General features: G+C 40.4%; 1 protein-coding gene across 13 annotated transcripts in view; it reads right to left on the reverse strand.

The window, feature by feature from the left end:
• MTUS2 (microtubule associated scaffold protein 2) overlaps positions 1-19288 on the reverse strand; it is a 505315-nt gene that overhangs the window by 292073 nt on the left and 193954 nt on the right. The window lies entirely within an intron of this gene.

Here is a 19288-nt window from a genome sequence, read left to right on the forward strand (position 1 = left end):
GGCCATAAAGAAAGGTATAAAGTGCCTAGGGGGCTGAATGGAATGAGGACACATACTGTTGCAGGTCACCCTAGAATTGTGAAGCTGAGATACACCTTGCTTCTGACATACGATGGGTGAAGAACCCTTGTGGCCAAACACCCATCAGCAATTATAAACTGTATGTAATAAGTCATAGAAACACATACAAAGAGTCATTTAGTGGTAGTAGGAACGAGGTGAAAGAGCACAAACTGTGTAGCTGGCTGAAATCTAGTCTCTACCAATCACTACCATGTAACTTCAGGTGCATGACCTAACACTAAGAACCACAGTTTCCTCCCGTGGAAGAAACAGGGTTGATAAAACTAGCCTGGAAGTGTTAGTGTAAGTACCACTGCTTGTAACACAGAACTTGATAGGTGCTTAAACTGAGGCTAGGTTTCATTCTCTCCTTTTTCCATTATCTCTTTTTATGTTAGTCTAAACTTCAAAATTAGTTCCCAGATATGTGCAAAGCCAGCTAATTTGAAATAATAAAACATTATTATAAATACATGATCTCAGCACTCCTGTGTCTGAGCCGGGCTCCATGCATAGCTACTGTGACAATCATCTCAACCCTATGAGAATTCTCTCAATACCAGATAGAACCAGAACATTATCAACACACAAATGCTCGTTTTTTAATAAATTCATTTATTTTATTTATTTATTTTTGGCTGCGTTGGGTCTTCGTTGCTGCACGCGGGCTTTCTCTAGTTGCAGTGAGCGGGGGCTACTTTTCGTTGCAGTGTGTGGGCTTCTCATTGCGGTGGCTTCTCTTGTTGCGGAGCACAGGCTCTAGGCACGCGGGCTTCATTAGTTGTGGTGCATGGGCTCAGTAGTTGTGGTGCGTGGGCGTTGTGGTGCATGGGCTTAGTTGCTCTGCGGCATGTGGGATCTTCGTGGACCAGGGCTCGAACCCATGTCCCCTGCATTGGCAGGTGGATTCTTAACCACTGTGCCACCAGGGAAGCCCACAAATGCCCTTTAATATGACATTTAAAAGGAAAAAGGGCCAAGCGTCCTGCTATTCTGTATAATTGTCCTAGTCAAGCCATTTAACAACTTTCACTGCAGCCATATTTACTGTGAGTGCTTGTTCTTACACTACGGTCAGGCAACTCTTCATTATCTACTGAAAGCTCCACCAGGTTGCAGATTAAAATTAAAATGGGCTATTTGTAAAAAAAATTCAAGGTCTAAAAATCAATGAAGAGTCTACATATTAGAAAGCATCTATGTGTGGAAATACATCAAGAACCAACAGGTGCCAGGCTGGGCCTGCAGTGCCCTTTCCTCTAGCAGCAGCTCCCCTGAGAGTGAGTCCATGGTCACTCATATGTCCAGGTGACGGCGGAATCTGTACAACTATGGTTTCCTGACTTCTAGGTCAGGACTCGGAAGGGGAGGAATCAGGTGAGTGCAAAGGGAAGAGGGGACAGGGAGCTGGTGCTGCAAATATTCCCAACTCAGATCTGTGCTAACGCTTGGAAAAAAATGTTCAACTAGGACAAAGAAGAAATAATCACTGTTTAATAAGTAATATTGGCCCCTTTGTATCAGAAAGTAAATGTCATGTCAATGCCTTAGAATTATTGTTCTTTGCTTCTCTAAAAGACATAAAATTATATGAAGTAATAACTAAAAATATGTATTACTGGGTTTGTAACAGACATAGATGTAAAAAGGAGAAAGATGGAATAGAGCTAAATAGGAGTAACATTTCTGTATCTCACTGACATTAGTATAAATATTAAGTAGATTCTGATAATTTAAGATGATATAGTAAGCCCTAGAGCAATCAGTAAGAAGATAACTCAAAAAAATATAGTGAAAAAAATCACTAAAGGAATTAAAATGCTACCTTAGAAAATACTCACTCAGTGCAAGAGAAAGCAGTAATGAGTAGAGAAACAAAAAAGACACGAGGCAGACAGAAAACAAATAGCAAAATAGCACATGTAAATCCAACTATATCAACAGTAACATTAAATGTGAATGTATCAACCAATCCAGTCATAAGGCAGAGACTGACAGACTAGATGAAAAACAAGACTTAAACATATGCTGTCTGCTGGACAGACATTTTAGATTCAAACATACAATTAGTTTAAAAGCAAAAGGATGGGAAAAGACATATCATGCAAAGAACAACCACCAGAAAGCTGGAGTGGCTATATTGATGGCAGAAAAAACACATTTTAAAACAAGAAAGAGATAAAGAGGGATATTTTTATCATGATCAAAAGTCAGTAAATCAGGCAGATACAGCAGCTGTAAATATATATACATCTAAAACAGGGTCCCAAAATACACAAAGCAAAAGCTTACAGAATTGACAGAAGAAATAAACAATTCAAAATAATATTTGGAGACTTTAATACCCCACTTTCAATAATGGAACAACTAAGCAGAAGATCAACAAGGCAATAGAAGACAAACACTATAAACCAACAAGACCTACAGACATCTATAAAACACTCCATCCAACAGCAGCAGAATATACATGCTTCTCAAGTGTACACAGAACCTTCTCCAGGATAAACTAAATATTAGGCTATAAAATAAGCATCATTAAATTTAAAAAGATTGAAATGATACAAGTGCATTCCTTTCCTGTTTTTTTTCTGTTTTTTGCTCGTTTCTGTTTTTTCATCTAACGTTCCAACAAACGTTCAGCCCTGCAATACACACAGATTCAGTACTTTCATTGCTGAGACAGTTTATGGTCATTGCCAATCCACCATTGTCCAACTTACCCTCCCTGACCTTTAATAGCAGAATTAGGGCCCAGCAATACCTTGGCAGAGACAGGTGCTGGTGACATAATCGAGTAGCATCAAGGTGTGAATATATAGGAGATTAGACTCTGTAACAAAGTAATGACGCCATTTTTCTTGTACCTGGCTTTGGAACACATTTCCTATTGACTGTACTGTATATTTGAAATCAAAATTGCCCATCACAGCTCTGCTCCTCTGAGCTAGTCCTACCCATTCACATTCATTATGTACAGTAACTGGAAAGAAAAGTCATAAAAAATTCACCTCCATTTTGACAATCGATTAAGATCCTTGTGGTTGCACTACCGTCAACTACATTCGGCAAATGCCTGCTCCCTGGATTTCTTCCCATTTTTGAATCCTGCCCCTGTCTCCTTAAACATGTCACCTGTGATTCCCTGATACTCCCAATCCCTTCTCAGAGGACTATGGTTGACTCAGCTCTGTAGACCCCCTTCTCTGTAGATGCCTGAGATCAAGCCTGTTCAGCCTAGTCAAGTTGACTTTAGCCTTACAAGGGTTATCCAGGATTTACTTCCATGCTTGGATTGCACAGGACTGAATTAGTTTCTAAGTACAAGCTGTAACTCTCTCCAGAAGTGAAATGTTACATGGATTTAAGTGGTGTTAACACAAATCTAAACACATGATAAAATTTCATAGAACTAAATATACATGTACAAACACACACACACACACACAGGAGTGCATGTAAAAATGAGTGAAATCAGAGTAAGTTCTATAGTCTAGTTAATAGTATTGTCCCAATATTAATCTCCTGGGGTTTCTTTTCCTTTTTTTCAAATTTTTGTTGCTTATGGGAAGCAACTAAAGCAGTACTTAGAAGGAAAGTTATATCTATAAATGCCTACATTAAAAAAGGAGAAAGATGTCAAATCAATAAAGCAACCTTCCACCTAAAGACACTGAAGAAAGAAAAGAGCAAACTAAACCTAAACCAAGCAGAAAGCAGGAAATAATAAATAAGACAATGGAAATAAATGAAACTGAATGGAAAAACAATAGAGAGAATCAATGAAGTCAAAAGTTGGTTCTTAGAAAGATCAACAAAGTTGACAAACCTCTAGCTAGACTAAACAAGAGAAAGGGAAGACAAATTTTTAAATTAGGAATGGAAGAGGGGACATCACAACTCATTCTTCAGAAATAAAAATAATTATAAGGAAATATTAATGAGCAACTATATCTCAACAAATTAGATAATCTAGTGAGACTGAAAAGTTCCAGAAAGACACAAACTATGAAAACTTACTCAAGAAGAAATAGAAAATACACCTATAACAAAAAGATTGAATTCATAATTCAAAAACTTCCCAGAAAGAAAAGTCCAGGCCCAAATGTCTTCACTACTGAATCATATCAGACATTTAAAGAAAAATTTATACCAATTCTTCACAAATTATCCAAATATGGGGGGAGGGGTGAAGAGAACACTTCCAAACTCATTCTGTGAGGTCAATATTACCTTGATACCAAAACCAGACAAAAATATCATGAGAAAAGAAAACTACAGACTGATATCTATTGTAGATGCAAAATTTTCACCAAAATATACAGCAAACTGAAACCAGCCACCTATAAAAAGGATTATATGCCATGACCAAGTGAGATTTATCCCCAAAATGAAAGACTGGTTTAACATGGAAATCAGTCAATGTACTTACATTAATAGAATTTTTTAAAAACCCACACAATTATCTCAAAAGATGCAGAAAAATCACTTGACAAATTCCAACAGCACTTCATGATAAAACACCTAACAAACTAGGAAAAAATGAAAATGATCTCAACCTAATAAGGGCATCTAGGAAAAACCCACAGCTAACATCATACTCAAGGAAAACAGACTGAATGCTTCCCCCCCAAATCAGGAACAAGACAAGGTTGTCTGCTCTCACCACTTCTATTCAACATTTTATGGAAGGTTCTAGCCAAGGCAATTGGGCAAGAAAATAAAATAAAAGGCACACAGATGGGAAACAAAAAGCAAAACTTTCTCTAGGTGTAGATGACACGATCTTGTATATTTTAAAAAAATCTTATAAAATCTACTAAAAAACTATTAGAATACATGATTCAATACATGAAAATCAACTGTATTTCTATGCACTTGCAATGAATAATCCAAAAATGAAGTTAAGAAAATTTCACTTACTATAGTAACAAAAAGAATAAAATACTCAGGAACTGTAATAAAGGGTCAGACTCTATTTTTTCAATGTTTGATTGATCACAGCTGTCAACTTTCAAGCACTGCACCCCCTTCTGTACACCCCACGCCCCTCTGCCCCACATCTGAGAAAGCTGGTAAGAACTTAAGCCCAGTGCTCCCTCCTTTGCCGCTAGGAGGAGATTCAAACTACGCAGGCCCCTACCACCTCCACTGAACCCTGCCCCGTCCCACCTCTAACCTCTAACAACAGTAAAAAAGAGCTGAGCCAGTGTCTTTTCCTGGCTCTCTCAAGACAAGTCAGGCATGTTTGAGAGGCCTGCCGATCTCTCCCCAGAGACCTCAATTATGTGAGTAATGAACTTCCTCATACCCTCTTGCTTTGTGTATGGCATCATCAGTCTTGACATCCAAAACAAATTGGGGGTGGGGGTCCCTCCTACTGAGACAGGCTGGGACCTGGGGCCCTTTGCTGCAGGGCTTGCACCTGGACACACATTCCTCGAGTAACAGAATACAGAGAAACGATAAGGGACTAAAAATAATTGCGTGCATGTGCACTTGGGGCAAATCATAGACAAGAAGATACAGAAAGACCCAAAAAACCCAACTGCCACTTCTGAAGAGCTGGGAGCAAGAACAGGGTGTCGGGAGCAAAAGCAGGGGACTGCGCATGCCCCCTGGCACTCGACACCACCTAAGGGGTGGGCAAAACACCTAAGCCACCCCTCCAGCCTGACACACCCCTACTCTCACCCCATACAAGGAACCAGCTCGCCCCTCTTCAGGGAGCAAGCAAGGGAACCTGTTGCTTGTTCTCGCTCCCCCCTGCTGCAGCAGGGGCCCCGATGAAGCCCTGCCTGAATTTCTTATCTGGGCTCTAGTCAATTTCTATGGATCCTGGAAGGCCAAGGACCCTGGTCGGTATCACTACCTCTTCAGGGTGGCCACAACAATAGATGCTGTGATCAGGATACTGAGACAGTGGCCACCATCACAGGGAGTCTTTCTTCTCGCCTTGCTTATTAACTAGCCCTGCTGACTGACAGCAAGCACGCACTGCAAGCTGCCGCCGGCTGGTTAGCTGGTGCTTTGAGCCGTGGGGCTCTGCGCTGCATTAACGAGTCCTATAGAACCTCTGTTACACAGACTTCCCCGACCTGAGTTGGAAGTGTCAGTAATCAATTGGCTTTTAGGAACAGGATTATGGGATTGGAGTGGGCCTCGGGTCACGTATCTTCGCCTGGACCTATGTGTACGTCTTGGAACGGAGTTGTGACTGATCCTCGGTTCAGGGGAAAGACTACCTTGTCCTATATGCAGGCCCACTGGGTGGTCACTCATGAAAAAGCAGTCATTAGGGGGAAAACAAGACCAAAAACAAAAAGCCATTATGTGAAGCGCTGAGGTCTACACTCCTAAGAGGAGATGGCTCAGCAGGACCCTGAAATGTCTCTGCTGCCGCCTGTGCCTCTGTCAAAAATTCTGATCTCAGCGTTACAGAGAAAAACACCCACGGCATCTCTGGGGACAGCAAAGGGGTTAATTCAAACCCTACTGAAGCCCAGGGTCCTGAAATCCTATAAAGCAACCACTGCCATGGGGAGGCCCCACCCCAGACGATACTGAACTGAAGCTCTCTGGAAGAACGTTATCAATACAAGCAGATTAGAGAGGACGCCCCCCTAGTAAAAACAACAAAGGAAAAAAAGACTGGAGGTGGGTGGAGGGGGAAAGAGAGAGAGAAAGAAACTGGCATTATTCGTAAGAGACACAAGGTGGAAACAATACAAATGTGCATCAACTGATGAATGGATAAACAAGATGTGGAAGGTCAATACACCGCAATATTTTTCAGCTATAAAAAGAACTGAACTACTGATACACGTTACAATATGGATGAACCTTGAAAATATTAAGGCAAGTGAAAGAAGCCAGACACAAAAGGCTGCACATTGTATGATTCAATTATATAAAATGTCCAGAATAGGCAAATCTATAGAGACAGAAAGTAGGTTAGTGGTTGCCAGGGGCTGGAGTTTGAGGAAATGGGGAGGGCCTGATAACAGCATAGGGTTTCTATGAAAATGTTCTAAAATTGATAGTGTGATGGTTGCACAATTGTGTGAATAGACTAAAAACCACTGAACTGTATCCTTTAAAAGGGTGAATTCTATCTAGTATATGAATTGTGTCAATACAGCTGTTATATTAAAACAAAACTTTTTTTAAAAAGAATAAATCTTGTCTTCAGTTCAGTAACAGGCTTACACTGAGCTGGAGCAATGGTGACTTTCCCAATCTCTATCAGTATCTTCAACTTCCAAAGGGCCTGTGACAGATAGAGGACTTGGTCTGTCGTTGTGAGTCCTACACAAAAACCCCTTCTAACCGGCAGATGGGAGAAATGTTCTGTACAGCAGATCAAAGACCCTTCCAAATGAATATGACCATAATGGGGAAATTAAATAACTTCAAAAATTAATGAATATTTTAACAAAAAGCCTCTAGGATCAAATATTCAAATCCCATGCAAAGGAGCTTAAGTGGGCTCACTTCTTTTATTTTTATCAAAGCTCTGTATTCTGTCAAGATTTTGCCAAAAAAAGATATACAAATTCCTGTGTGAACAACAAAAGAGATTTTGCTGCTATTAAGTGCTTAAAAGATGTGTTGCTCTTTCAAAGTAATACTGTTTTTCTTTTGAAAGATGAATCCTTTGAAGAATGCAAATCTTCACATTTAGAGGAAACATGAAAAGCTGTATTTATTCTCACCATTTTTCCTTTTGTATTGATTCTCCTTTAAATATGACTTTGTAATGCTAGAATATCTCAATCAACTAGAATCAGATTACAGTGCTTTATGGTTCAATACTGTATTGATAAAGGTCCATCCATCATTGTCTAACACTCTTGACATCTGAGGCAGTAAAATAAAGACTTTAAAAATGTAAATGGGGAGTCAAGATGGCGTACTAGGAGGACACAGAATTCGTGTCTCCTCACAACTAGGGCACCTACCAGGCACCGGGGGGACCATGGACACCTAAGGGGACGGGAGGAACCCCCCAGTGACCAGTGATCTCTCCTTTTGGCTTTTTCTCCACCCTCCCTTTTTTTTTTTCTTTTTTCTGTTGTGGTTTTATTTTACCTTGTTGAAGTTGTCTCAAATAGTTTTATTTTTCCTGATATATTTTTTATCTTTCTAATTTTATTTTGTTTTTTATTCTTTCATATCATACTGCTCCTTTTTTTCTTTCTTTCTTCCTTCTTTTTTTTAACACGCCACGAAGCTTGTAGGATCTTGGTTCCCAGGCCAGAGGTTGGACCTGAGCTCCTGTGGTGGGAGCTCTGAGTCCAAACCGCTGGACTAACAGAGAACCTCAGACCCCAGGGAATATCAATCGGACTGAGGCCTCCCGGAGGTCCACATCTCAGCATCAAGACCCAGCTCTATCCAACTGCCTGCAAACTCCACTGCTGGACGTCTCAGGCCAAACAACCAGTAAGTCAGGAATATAGCACCACCCATTAAAAAAAAAAGAAACAAAAAAAACTTTGTTACAGATGAAGGAGCAACATAAAAACCTACAAGACCAAATAAATGAAGATGAAATAGGCAACCTACCTGAAAAAGAATTCAGAAATGATAGTAAAGATGATCCAAAATCTTGGAAACAGAACGGAGAAAATACAAGAAACATTTAACAAGGATCTAGAAGAACTAAAGAGCAAACAGTGATGAACAGCACAATTACTGAAATTAAAAATACTCTAGAAGTAATCAATAGCAGAATAACTGAGGCAGAAGAACGGATAAGTGAGTTGGAAGGTAAAATGGTGGAAATAACTGCCAGGGAGCAGAATAAAGAAAAAAGAATGAAAAGAATTGAGGACAGACTCAGAGACCTCTGGGACAACATTAAACACAGCAGCATTCGAATTACAGAGGTTCCAGAAGAAGAAGAGAAAACGAAAGGGTCTGAGAAAATATTTGAAGAGATTATAGTCGAAAACTTCCCTAAGATGGGAAAGGAAATAGTCAATCAAGTCCAGGAAGCACAGAGAGTCCCATACAGAATAAATCCAAGGAGAAACATGCCAAGACACATATTAATCAAACTATCAAAAATTAAATACAAAGAAAAAGTATTAAAAGCAGCAAAGGAAAAACAACAAATAACATATAAGGGAATCCCCATAAGGTAAACAGCTGATCTTTCAGCAGAAACTCTGCAAGCCAGAAGGGAGTGGCAGGACATATTTAAACTGATGAAAGGGAAAAACCTACAACCAAGATTACTCTACCCAGCAAGGATCGCATTCAGATTCAATGGAGGAATTAAAACCATTACAGACAAGCAAAAGTTAACAGAATTCAGCACCACCAAACCAGCTTTACAACAAATGCTAAAGGAACTTCCCTAGGCAGGAAACACAAGAGAAGGAAAAGACCTACAGTAACAAACCCAAAACAATTAAGAAAATGGTAATAGGAACATACATATCAATAATTACCTTAAATGTAAATGGATTAAATGCTACAACCAAAAGACACAGACTGGCTAACTGAACACAAAAACAAGACCTGTACATATGCTGTCTACAAGAGATCCAATTCAGACCTAGGGATACATACAGACTGAAAGTGAGGGGATGTAAAAAGTAATTCCATGCAAATGGAAATCAAAAGAAAGCTGGAGTAGCAATTCTCATGTCAGACAAAATAGACTTTAAAATAAAGACTATTACAAGAGACAAAGAAGGGCACTACATAATGATCAAGGGATCAATCCAAGATGAAGATATAACAATTGTAAATATTGTTTACCTAACAGAGGAGCACCTCAATACATAAGGCAAATGCTAACAGCCATAAAAGGGGAAATCGACAATAACACAATAATAGTAGGGGACTTTTAACACCCCACTTTCACCAATGGACAGATTGTCCAAAATGAAAATAAATAAGGAAACACAAGCTTTAAATGACACATTAAACAAGATGGACTTAATTGATATTTATAGGACATTTGATCCAAAAACAACAGAATACACTTTCTTCTCAAGTGCTCATGGAACATTCTCCAGGATAGCCCATATCTTGGATCACAAGATATTTAAGAAAATTGAAATTGTACCAAGTATCTTTTCCAACCACAACTGTATGAAACTAGATATCAATTACAGGAAAAAAACTGTAAAAAGTACAAACACATGGAGGCTAAACAATACATGACTAAGTAACCAAGAGATCACTGAAGAAATCAAAGAGGAAATCAAAAAATACTTAGAAACAAATGACAATGAAAACACGACAATCCAAAACCTATGGGATGGGCAAAAGCAGTTCTAAGAGGGAAGTTATTAGCAAAACAATCCAACCTCAGGAAACAAGAAAAATCTCAAATAAACAACCTAACCTTTCACCTAAAGCAATTAGAGAAAGAAGAACAAAAAAACCCAAAGTTAGCAGAAGGAAAGAAATCATAAAGATTAGATCAGAAACAAATGAAAAAGAAATGAAGGAAACTATAGCAAAGATCAATAAAACTAAAAGCTGGTTCTTTGAGAAGATAAACAAAATTGATAAACCATTAGCCAGACTCATCAAGAAAAAAAGGGAGAAGCTTCACATCAACAGAATTAGAAATGGAAAAGGAGAAGTAACAATTGACACTGCAGAAATACAAAGGACCATGAGAGATTACTACAAGCAACTATATGCCAATAAAATGGACAACCTGGAAGAAATGGACAAATTATTAGAAAAGCACAATGTTCCGAGACTGAACCAGGAAGAAATAGAAAATATAAACAGACCAATCACAAGCACTGAAATTCAGACTGTGATTAAAAATCTTCCAACAAACAAAAGCCCAGGACCAGATGGCTTCACAGGCAAATTCTATCAAATATTTAGAGAAGAGCTAAAACGTATCCTTCTCAAACTCTTCCAAAATACAGCAGAGGGAGGAACATTCCCAAACTCATTCCACGAGGCCACCATCACCCTGATACCAAAAAGAGACAAAGATGTCACAAAAAAACAAAACTATAGGCCAATATCTCTGATGAACATAGATGCAAAAATCATCAAGAAAATACTAGCAAAGAGAATCCAACAGCACAAAAAAAGTATCATACACCATAACCAAGTGGGGTTTATTCCAGGAATGCAAGGATTCTTCAATATATGAAAATCAAGCAATGTGATACACCATATTAACAAATTGAAGGATAAAAACCATATGATAATCTCAGTAGATGCAGAAAAAGCTTTTGACAAACTCAACACACATTTATGACAAAAAACTCTCGAGAAAGTAGGCATAGAGGGAACCTACCTCAACATAATAAAGGCCATATATGACAAACCCACAGGCAACATCGTTCTCAATGGTGAAAAACTGAAACCATTTCCTCTAAGATGAGGAACAAGACAAGGTTGCTCACTCTCACCACTATAATTCAACATAGTTTTGGAAGTTTTAGCCACAGCAATCAGAGAAGAAAAAGAAATAAAAGAAATCCAAATCGGAAAAGAAGAAGTAAAACTGTCACTGTTTGCAGATGACATACTATACGTAGAGAATCCTAAAGATGCTACCAGAAAACTACTAGAGCTAATCAATGAATTTGGTAAAGTTGCAGGAAACAAAATTAATGCATAGAAATTTCTTGCATTCCTATACACTAATGATGAAAAATCTGAAAGAGAAATTAAGGAAACACTCTCATTTACTATTGCAACAAAAAGGATAAAATATCTAGGGATAAACCTACCTAAGGAGACAAAAGACCTGTATGCAGAAAACTATAAGACACTGATGAAAGAAATTAAAGATGATACAAACAGATGGAGAGATATACCAAGTTCTTGGACTGGAAGAATCAACACTGCGAAAATGACTCTACTACCCAAAGCAATCTACAGATTCAATGCAATCCCTATCAAAGTACCAATGGCATTCTTTACAGAATTAGAGCAAAACATTTTACAATTCGTACGGAAACACAAAAGACCCCAAATAGCCAAAGCAATCTTGAGAAAGAAAAAGAGTTGGAGGAATCAGGCTCCCTGACTTCAAACTATACCACAAAGCTACAGTGATCAAGACAGTATGGTACTGGCACAAAAACAGAAATATAGATCAATGGTACAGGATAGAATGCCCAGAGATAAACCCACACACATACAGTCACCTAATTTACGACAAAGGAGGAGAACATACAATGGAGAAAAGATAGCCTCTTCATTAAGTGGTGCTGGGAAAACTGGACAGCTACATGTGAAAGAATGAAATTAGAACACTCCCTAACACCATACACAAAAATAAACTCCAAATGGATTAAAGACCTAAATGTAAGACCAGACGCTATAAAACTCTTAGAGGAAAACATAGGTAGAACACTCTATGACATAAATCGCAGCAACATCATCTTTTTTGACCCACTTTCTAGAGTAATGGAAATAAAAACAAAAATAAACAAATGGGACCAAATTAAACTTAAAAGCTTTTGCACAGCAAAGGAAACCATAAACAAGAGAAAAAGACAACCCTCAGAATGGGAGAAAATATTTGCAAATGAAACAGCAGTCAAAGGATTAATCTCCAAAATATACAAACAGCTCATGGAGCTCAATATCAAAAAAATCCAAACAATCCAATTAAAAAATGGGTAGAAGACCCAAATAGACATTTCACCAAGGAAGACATACAGATGGCCAAGAGGCACATGAAAAGATGCTCAACATCACTAATGATCAGAAAAATGCAAATCAAAACTACAATGAGGTATTACCTCATGCCAGTCAGAATGGCTTTTATCAAAAAATCTAGAAACAATAAATGCTGGAGAGGGTGTGGAGAAAAGGGAACACTCTTGCACTGCTGGTGGGAATGTAAATTGATACAGCCACTATGGAGAACAGTATGGAGGTTCCTTAAAATACTAAAAATAGAACTATGATATAACCCAGCAATCCCACTACTGGGCATATACCCTGAGAAAACCATAATTCGAAAAGATACATGTACCACAGTGTTCACTGCAGCACTATTTACAATAGCCAGGACATGGAACCAACTTAAATATCCATCGACAGATGAATGGATAAAGAAGATGTGGCACATATATACAATGGAATATTACTCAGCCATAAAAAGAAACAAAATTGAGTTATTTGTAGTGAGGTGGATGGACCTAGAGTTTGTCAGACAGAGTGAAGTAAGTCAAAAAGAGAAAAACAAATACAGTGTGCTAATGCATATATATGGAATCTAAAAAAAAAAGGCATTTATGAACCTGGTTGCAGAGCAGAAATAAAGATGTAGACATAGAGAATGGACTTGAGGACACGGGGTGGGAGGGAGAAGCTGGAGCGAAGTGAGAGTAGCATCGACATATATACACTACCAAATGTAAAATAGTTAGCTAGTGGGAGGCAGCAGCATAGCACAGGGAGATCAGCTCGGTGCTTTGCGATGACCTAGAGGGGTGGGATAGGGAGGATAGGAGGGAGGCTCAGGAGGGAGGGGATATGGGGACATATGTATGCATATGGGTGATTCACTTTGGGGTACAACACAAACTAACAGTATTGTGAAGCAATTATATTCCAATACAGATGTATTAAAAAAAAAGAAATAAAAAAAATGAGGACAGAATAAAAATAAAGTGAGGGAACCGATGGGAAGTGAACCCTTGTTAACAGGTGGCAGAAAGTTTATCAACAATGTTACCTGCTGTGACATGGAATGTAGAAATTGTATCTAAAGAATTTAGGACTCCAGCTAAGGAGATTTCCAGGTAGAGTGATGAAGATGCTACCCAGCTTCTGCTTACTATTGTGGTAAAATGGAAGAGCAGAAGGGTAAGCTAAAGATGTTAATATAAAGTAGTTGTTAAACATTAAGAAGCTACAACTCACTGAAAATTCCCAGCCTCTCCAAATTGTAAACAATATTAAAATCAAGAAATGGCTTCTGGCAAAGATCATATCTAGACCACTGTCAGAAAAACACTGTCAAGTGATGAAGCAAAGGGATGACAGTAAAACCCTTTGGTAAGACTTCAAAAAGATCTAAGGCAATGCCTGAAGTTACTGTTAAGTTTAATGCTTCGAAGAAGCTTTAGGTGGTTGTCCCTCAGAAGAAGCTCAAGATAAAGTCTTATTTTAAGTGAGACCAACTTAAAATAACTGTGGTGTTTGTCTAATGGAGTGAATCCAACAATATTCATAGGAGACATAAATTTTTAAGAGAATTATATTAACAGAAAAACTGCCAGCTTAGACTGAAATAGTTGAGAGACGATACTAAGTTAAAGAAGGTCTTTAGATATTCAAACTTCTACGTGCAGCAAGTAGGCTGAGAAAACCTCTAAGATGCAAACATTTTACTGAAAAGGAGGACTAAGAGGGCAGAGGGTGGAGCCAAGAGCCACGAGAAATCATTCCCAAATGGTAGTACAAATTAGTCCTAATCAGGGAACCAGCAACATGTGCCCTGCTGCCTCTTTTTTAAGAGACTGTATTGAAGTTATCCTTTGCTTGCCCCACCACTATCTATTGGATAGGTGGAGGGGAAAATGTATCTCTTTAGAGCACAGGTTTGGGTTCAAGAGGAACTGTACTCAAGGAGCTGTACTCAGCTATACCTTAGTAGCTTCATTCACCCCTGATTCACATGATGACATACTGGAAGTTGAGCTCATGCTATAAAGGATGAGACTTTGGGGGGCCATCAATGAGTGAGTGTTTTCTGCATGTGGGAGGGTCATAATGCATTGGAAGCCAGAGAGTAGACTGTAGTAGCCAGCCTCCAAGATGTCCTCTGCCAGCAGTGATCTTCACCTCCCAGTGTTCGCACCCTCCCACAATGAGTCAGGGCTGACTTGTGTGACTAGTACAATACTGAAGGTATGAAACTTTTTAGGCCATACCGTAAAAGACATTTCAGCTTCCTCCTTGATCTCCTGGATTGCTCACTTTGGGGGAAGCCAACCACCAAGTTGTAACACTCACGCAGCCTTGTGTAGAGACCCACATGGAGGAAACTGAGACCTCCTGCCACGACAATTTGTTAGTTTCATGAGTGAGCCATCTTGGAAGGGGGTCCTCGAGCCTCCAGCTTTCAGATGACTGCAGCTCAGCTAACATTTGACTCTGGATTTGAGGTCAAGGCTCAATTCAATGGGGCATGCTCTCCACCAGGACAGTGATGCCTCAGCCCTACACAGGGAGTGCCACAGTTTTAGCTCTAAAAGTCACATCTTGGGAAATCCCTAGCACCAAGCAAACCAGGATGGCTGATTACCCTACATTTATAGTTCCCAGGCTTAAGCAACTTCAACACTTACAGAACAGTTGTGAATCCAGATATAGGTGGGAAAGTCCCTGAATGTGAAGAGTGATGAAAATGTGAGAGACATGTCTAGAGTAATAATATGGAATGAGCTGCCAGCCAGACACTGGGCAAATTCTCTAACACCTTAAGATGATTTCAACATCTCAGTAAAACCAAATCATTAGGGGCTTCCCTGGTGGCGCGGTGGTTGAGAATCTGCCTGCCAATGCAGGGGACGAGGGTTCGAGCCCTGGTCTGGGAAGATCCCACATGCCGCGGAGCAACTAGGCCCGTGAGCCACAATTACGGAGCCTGCACGTCTGGAGCCTGTGCTCCTCAACAAGAGAGGCCGCGATAATGAGAGGCCCACGCACCGCGATGAAGAGTGGCCCCCACTTGCCACAACTAGAGAAAGCCTTCGCACAGAAACGAAGACCCAGCACAGCCATAAATAAATAAATAAATAAATAAATATTTTTTTAAAAAAGAATAGAGGGAAGGAGGAAGCCGAGCAGTCCCCTTTCCCTCCTACACTTGGCCTTTCATGCTCTCTCCAACTGTCTGCTTTTAAAAAAAAACAAAAAAACCCAAATCATTAACATTTAAAAGAGAAGCTCCAGTGCTGGGTCAAGCCAACAGCCACATACAAAGGAATGTAGTTGAACCCCTACCTCACACCATATGTAAAACTTAACTCCAATGGATAAGAGATCTAAATTTAAGAGATAAAACTATAAAAATCTTAGAAGAAAATACAGGCATACATCTTCATGAACTTCAGTTAGGCAAAGACTTCTTAGATATGGCAGCAAAGGCATAAGCGACAGAAGAAAAAATAGAAAAACTGGACATTATCAAAATTTAAAACTTTATTATTTCAAAGGATTCAATCAAGAAAGTGAAAAGACATTCACTGAATGGGAAGAAATATTGCAAATCATATATGTGACAAAGGAGTCACATTGAAAATATATAAAGAACGCTTGAAACTCAACAATAAAAAGACAACCCAATTTAAAAATGGGCTAAGGATCTGAGTAGACAGTTCTCCAAAGAAGACATACAAATAGCTAATAAGCATGTGAATTTTCCAATAAGCACAGGAGCACATGCTCAACATTGTTAGTCATTAGGGAAATGCAAATCAAAACCACAATGAGATAACATTTCACATCAAGAGGATGGTAATAATTAAAAAGTAATAGTAACAAATGCTGGAGAGGCTGTGGAGAAACTGGAAGCCTCAAACACTGATGGTGGGAATGTAAAACAGTGCAACTACTTTGGAAAACAGTCTTGGCAGTTTCTCAAAAGGTTAAACGTAGAGTTGTCTACCATATGACCCAGCAATCCTACTCTTGGGCATATACCCAAGAAAAACAAAAACAAATATGTGCCTGAAAACTTGTATGCAAATGTTCATAGTAGCATTATTAAAAATAGCCAAGAAGTGGTTAAAACAACCCAAATGTCCATCAACTGATGCATTTAAAAATAAATTGTGATATGTCCATACAATGGAATATTATTCAGCAATAAAAAGGAATTGTTATAGACTGAATTGTGTTCCCCCAAAATGTATATGCCGAAGCCCTAAACCCCCAATATGACTGTATTTAGAGACAGATCTTCAAGGAGGCAGCTAAGGTTAAATGAGGTCATAAGAGTGGGGCCCTAAATTGATAGGACTGGTGTCCTTATAAGAAGAGGAAGAGACACCAGAGAGATCTCTCTCTCTGCACTTGCACACAGGAAAGTCCATGCGAGGACACAGTGAGAAGGCGGCCATCTGCAAACCAAGGAGAGAGGCTCCACCAGAAACCAGTCCTGCTGGCACCTTGATCTTAGACGTCCAGCTTCTGAAACAGTGAGAAGACGAATTTCTGTTGTTGAGGCCAGCTGGTCCACGGTACTCTCTTACGACAGCCCAAGCAGGCTAACACAGGGCTGAAGTACTGCCACATGCGACAATACGTATGAACCTTGAAAACATTAAGGCAAGTGAAAGGAGCCAGACACCAGAGACCACATATTATATGATTCCATTATATGACATGTCCAGGACAAGCAAATCTATAGAGACGGAAAGTAGATTCATGGTTGCCAGGGGCTGGAGTCTGGGGAAAATGAAAAGGGCCTGATCACGAGTACAGGGTTACTTTCTTTTTGGAGTCTTGAAAATGTTCTAAAACTGACTGTGATGATGGGTACATGGCTCTTTGAAGAGGCTTAAAACCACTGAATTTACGCTTCAAATGGGTGAATTGTGTGGTATGTGAATTATAACACATTAAAGCTGTTATTTAAGAGAGAGACAGAGACCGAGAGCATTAGAGCTAGTTTCTGGTTAACTAGCTCCAGGAAAGGAAAGGAAAGAGGCAAAATAGAAGATGCAGAAAAGCAGGCAGAAGACGGATGACTAGATCAGCCCTTCTCAGTCCAGAAGACAGAGGACTCAACAGAGGTACGTGTAGTGTCGGCAAGCACCGCCACCGAGACGAGCACGGAGAGTCAGAGAATGGACACTGCCTCAAGGAGAGCAGAAATGAAGAAGGAAGAGAGGAGAAGAGAGCTGCAGATCCTCTGGCTCCACTCAGTTCAGCCAAGTTCAAGAGACACTGATCGAACAGACAGACACCAGATGTCATGCTAGCTCTCGCAGAATGAAGATAAATGACATCGGCATCAGACACACATGCAGAAAATCACAATATAATGTGCTCCGTGGTGTGACAGGGGCAAGAACCCAGAGCTGCGGGAGCACAAAAAGGAGGGGCCCGAGCTCAGCACGGGCCGACCAAGGAGCGGGCTCTTGGAAGAGGTGAACAGGAGCGAGTCGGGAGCAGAACAGAGAAGGAGGAGGAAGTTCCAGGGAGGAGGCTGCTGGAAGAAGGCGTCCGGGCGTGGAGAGTCAGGCCCTGATCGACAGGACGTCCTCGGCCTTCCTCCCGACGGCGATGCAGAGCCAAGAAAGACTGCTAAAGGACGGAGGACAGGGGTTTCCCTGGTGGCGCAGTGGTTGAGAATCCGCCTGCCAATGCAGGGGACACAGGTTCGAGTCCTGGTCTGGGAAGATCCCACATGCCGCGGAGCAACTGGGCCCATGAGCCACAGCTACTGAGCCTGCGCGTCTGGAGCCTGTGCTCCGCAACAAGAGAGGCCGCGATAGTGAGAGGCCCGCGCACCGCGATGAAGAGTGGCCCCCGCTTGCCGCAACTAGAGAAAGCCCTCGCACAGAAACGAAGACCCAACACAGCCATAAATATATAATTTTTTTTAAAAAAGGAAGGAGGACAGGGACTGATCTGCTGAGCGGAGGATGAGTTGGGACATGTCAAGACTAGAGGTATGGAAATCAGCTGGGGGGCAGCAGATCAGGAGAGAAGTCCTGACATTCTGGGAGCAGGGATGGAGTAGATATATTCAAGTTACAAAATCAGCAGGTCTGGCTGACTGATTAGCTGGGGGAGTGGGGGGGAAGGTGGGAGGGTGAGTAAAGAGAAATCTTTGTTGTAGGACTAAGAAAAGGCCGACATCCCTGAAAAACCTCCAAGGGAACCACTGTGGTTAAGCCATGCCCTACTGAGGTCATGCACACCTGAAAACACAGCAATGTGTAGAAACTCTAGGAAAATCCTTCTCACTGCAAAAACAACAGAAGCAAGCTGTGGTCAGAAGAGCCCCGCGGAAGGCTCTCCTGCAGAGCGGCTGGCCAGCCTGTAGGGTCACTCCCTGTGAGCAGCAAAGCAAACCCAAGAAAGGCCCAGGGTGGATGCACGGTACCTCAACAGGTGAGGCTGCAGAGGGATGCAGGGGGCTTAGACCCCGTGCTTTTGCTCACTTCATTACAGGTGTGTCTGTCCACAATCTGGGAATGATGATCAGGAGAAAAACTTAACTGAGATTGCTGGCTCACTGGCATTATTTAATATCCAG

The sequence above is a fragment of the Balaenoptera acutorostrata genome, chromosome 18 (genome assembly GCF_949987535.1).
Source record: "Balaenoptera acutorostrata chromosome 18, mBalAcu1.1, whole genome shotgun sequence".
NCBI lineage: Eukaryota > Metazoa > Chordata > Mammalia > Artiodactyla > Balaenopteridae > Balaenoptera > Balaenoptera acutorostrata.